Consider the following 4,875-nt stretch of genomic DNA (forward strand, 5'->3'; position numbering starts at 1 on the left):
TTTTCCTCTCAATTGTAGCGTGCCTGTCGCGGTATTCAATCATTGTTAAGGGCCACCACGCCATCTTCGCAAAGCGGTTTGTGACGTATGATGCAATTTGTTGTCTTTTACTTTCTTTAACGGCCGTCCCTCGCTCCGCGCAAACCCTGTAACTGACCTGCCCTGTGTAATCTTCCACTTGTCCCAACAAATCGTGTTAGACATGATCTGGGAGAGAGTTGGAACGAGAGGGAGATGAGGGGTAAAAGAAAGAAGAAGAAAAAGAAAGAACACAAAAAGAACTGAGATGGTGGAAAATAGAAACAAGTCGCGTAAGGCGAAAATACAATATTTAGTCAAGTAGCTGTCGAACTCACAGAATGAAACTGAACGCAACGCAACGCAGCAAGACCGTATAAACTCGTAGCATCGTCACTCCACCGCCCGTGGCAAAGGCAGTGCCCGTGGAATTGACAAGAAGAGCGGGGTATTCGTTGCGCTAAGAAGGATAGCACGCTTTTCTGTACCTCTCTTCGTTTTAACTTTCTGAGCGTGTTTTTAATCCAAACATATCATATCTATATATTTTTGGAATCAGGAACCGACAAGGAATAAGATGAAAGTGTTTTTAAATTGATTTCGAAAAAAAAATTTTGATAATAATTTTTATATATTTAATTTTCAGAGCTTGTTTTTAATCCGAATATAACATATTTATATGTTTTTGGAATCAGCAAATGATGGAGAATAAGATAAACGTAAATTTGGATCGTTTTATAAATTTTTATTTTTTTTTACAATTTTCAGATTTTTAATGACCAAAGTCATTAATTAATTTTTAAGCCACCAAGCTGAAATGCAATACCGAACCCCGGGCTTCGTCGAACATTACTTGACCAAAATTTGAACCAATTTGGTTGAAAAATGAGGGCGTGACAGTGCCGCCTCAACTTTCACGAAAAGCCGGATATGACGTCATCAAAGACATTTATCAAAAAAATGAAAAAAACGTTCGGGGATTTCATACCCAGGAACTGTCATGTCAAATTTCATAAAGATCGGTCCAGTAGTTTAGTCTGAATCGCTCTACACACACACACACACACACGCACGCACACACGCACGCACGCACATACACCACGACCCTCGTTTCGATTCCCCCTCGATGTTAAAATATTTAGTCAAAACTTGACTAAATATAATAAAAAGCAAGCTGAGGGTATTGCATTAATTTTGTTTTTGTTGTCTCGGCTCAGTTCAAGGAGCAGAAAAGAATTCGGGAGAAAATTAAAAACGTGAGTTCTGTCACTACCCCCCCCCCCCCCCCCCCCCTCCCCCCAAACAAACACCCTCCTCCCTGCTCCGGTCTCTCGATCAGTGCCTTCCCTCCCTATCTTACTCCCCCCTACGTCCATTCTCTTTTTCCTTGTGTAGAGTGTAGGCGTGTGGAAATCAATCGCTATAGAGTTCACTATCCATTTTGCTCAGCGAAGAATACGGAAACCTATTATCGAGTCGTCCAACTATTGCTGGAATTTTAAAAGCGCAATTTCTGGACCATTTTCACACATTTAAAAAAAAATCTTACTTTATTGTGCTCTCTTTCAATTTTTTCTTTCTTCTCCTTTCTTTCTTCATTTTTGCTCACAGTCCAAGAGAGGCCAAATGAGTGAGACAACTGAACATAATTATGGTGGTCACAGGAATCGGCTACGTCACTCTCGGTTGTTTGTTTGTTGTTGTTGTTGTTGTTTTTATTCTGAATTGCAGATATAGATATTTCAACATGTATGAAATTACGACTAGTGAACTTCTTAGATTAGGACTTTCAATGTGGAAATTAACACACACACACACACACACACACACCGACACACATACACGCACACACACACACACACACACATATACACACACCAAGCGCGCGCGCGTGCGCAGAGCGAGAGAGAGAGAGAGGGGGGGGGGGGGGGTGCGTGATGATATCAAGCACTTTCCCACCAAACCTGGACGACAATGACCCAGGTTTTCAATTCTCCTCAATCAGTCGCCCGTTTTCCACTCTCTTGCGTCAAACCCAGTGACGCTCCACTCCACTGACGTCATAAAAAAACCAGCACGTGCAGACCAGTCCAGCTCAGTTGATCACAGACCCCGCACTGCTCCGCATTTTCACACAACACTCGCACCCGTCACCGCAAAAATAATTCCATTCAATGATCAATAATCCACAAATTTCTCTCTCTCTCTCTCTCTCTCTCTCTCTCTCTCTCTCTCTCTCTCTCTCTCTCTCTCTCTCCCCTATTGTCCAATTCCCCCCCGCCGGAAAAAAATCTAGCTCAAAAGGCTTAGAGATAGAAAAAGGCAATATAGTTTATTTCCCCAGAGATAGCGAGAGGCGTTGTTAGGATGCAGCCAGCGGTTCACGCTTATTAAACTCGGCAGTCTAAATCAACAACAGGCAGACAGAGGCGCGATCAGACGAAACGGGGTGAATTTTGTGACTGTGCTGACCAGCAAGGAAATTCCAATGCATGCTGGTTATCGGTTCATCCACATTTTTTGTTCATCCACAATTTTCAGGGGGTGGGGAGGGGAGGGGGAGGGGGTCGACACAAAATTGCTACAAGATTTACTGTGTTTTCATTTGAGTGAAAAAAGCTTAGCTGTGTGTTTTTATTTGAGTGAAAAAAGCTTAGCTGAAAGACAAAAGACGTTAACATCGATTCCTGTATCACTTGGTTGAAATGAAGGGAAAATGTCACATGGTAATTCTTAATGATTCTGCACAGGTAATAAACTTTGATTTGTAAAAAACCGCAGAATGCTACATGAAAAATTAAAACAATAAGAGACAAATGCAATTCAACACTCTGGCTGTTTGCATTTAATAAAGCCTCCGTTTTATTGATAAAACCTTTTATATGCGGAAGGATAAAAACCTGTTACGTGTAGTTCGAAGAAGCACTTCCCCGTATGGTTCAGTTTGGTATGTGACAAAAATACACATTTTTTTATATATTTATATATATAGTGGGTTTTTTTTTAATTCAAAATATCTTTCTCGTTCATGGTTGTTTTCTTTCTCTTTGTCGTTATTTTCAGCCAGGAAACTGATCTGCACACCATAACTTTAGAAAGAAATCACCGTTTATCAAATAAAGGCAAATTTATTTTTGGTTAGATAAAGTGCTATAAGTATCATTTTCATTGACACAAGCACCTTCACAATAAGGGATAAAGAAGATTATATGCTGGCAGGCACCTTTAAAGCAAGAGACCTGGGCCTTAGAGGGTAAGAGAAACAGGGGTGAAGGAAATGGAATAGAAAACTCTGCTTAAGTGAATTTGCATAGGTCTAAAAAGTTAAGAGAGTAAAAGCCAAATTAGGAGCTGGAAAAGTCAGGAACTGTCAAGAAAATGAGATGCTACCCGAGGGGAAAAAACACACAGACACAACAAAAGGGAAAGTTAAAAAAAAAAAAAGTTTTCTCAAGAGACAATAAAGGCATGAAGAATGCAGGGTAATTCCTTCTAACGCCATTTGCCAGTGTTGGAAATACTGTATACGGGGTGTGAGACCATGCAACAAGCTCACATTCTTACCACTTCAAATTACACATACACATACCTCCATTTTCTATCCATTTACTGACAGAAAAAAGAAAAATAACTGTACTCATATTTTCTGTACTTTCTCTCTCCCAAACACAATCAGTTTTGTTCTAAGATACAGATGGTTACGAAACCTAGCTAAATAAACAGAAGCAGTGCAGAACACTTTCAAAATGACAGGACTACAATATGTGTTGACTTGCCCCTGGTAGAATAGACAGTTGGACCAACAGACACAGTTATTAGAAAAAGAGACCGCGTTTGTATGCATAAATAGAAAGCACTTAGACAAACCAATATAATTACTTCTTTGCTCACACACACAAACACACACACACACACACACACACACACACACACACATGTGCGCTTTCCTTTCTTTCTTTCTTTCTTTATTTGGTGTTTAACGTCGTTTTCAACCACGAAGGTTATATCGCGACAAGGGAAAGGGGGGAGATGGGATAGGGGAAAGGGGGGGCAGATGGGATAGAGCCACTTGTTAAGTGTTTCTTGTTCACAAAAGCACTAATCAAAAAATTGCTCCAGGGGCTTGCAACATAGTACAATATATGACCTTACTGGGAGAATGCAAGTTTCCAGTACAAAGGACTAAACATTTCTTACATACTGCTTGACTAAAAATCTTTACAAACATTGACTATATTCTATACAAGAACCACTTAACAAGGGTAAAAGGAGAAACAGAATCCGTTAGTCGCCTCATACGACATGCGGGGTGCAGAGAAATAAGGATGTGGAAAAGAAGACTTTTGGTAAGTGAAATAAAGGTGATGGATCCAGTCAGGTAGAAATAAGACAACAAGAAAAGAATCGGAAAACTGCAGGGAATAGTAGGGAGAGTTTTCTTGGAAGGAAATATAGGTGAAAGGACTGGTAAGGCAGAAATAAGACAAAAGAAGAGAAGAAACAGAACCGTTAGTCGCCTCTTATGACATGCTGGGTAGCATCGGGTAAATTCTTTCTAGTCCCAACCAATATGGGACTCCCCCTAACCCGCGGGGGGTGTGCGCTTTCCTCAAAACAAAATCAAAAACTGAAATAACTGACATCATCACTTTATTATCGACATGAAGTGAAAGCGTCAAACAGCACAGTAAATCAATACGAAAGTAGAACTGAACACTACAAAGGCTCTGGAGGGAAACAATGTACTGACAGTTACCAAGTACTTGCTCCATTATGGAGAAAACTTAAAATGAACACAGACAATTCAACTTCAAAATGGTGGGACCATAAAATTTACTAACAAGAGTTTTTAAAAAA

This window comes from Littorina saxatilis, linkage group LG5, assembly GCF_037325665.1.
Source record: "Littorina saxatilis isolate snail1 linkage group LG5, US_GU_Lsax_2.0, whole genome shotgun sequence".
NCBI classification, from domain to species: domain Eukaryota; kingdom Metazoa; phylum Mollusca; class Gastropoda; order Littorinimorpha; family Littorinidae; genus Littorina; species Littorina saxatilis.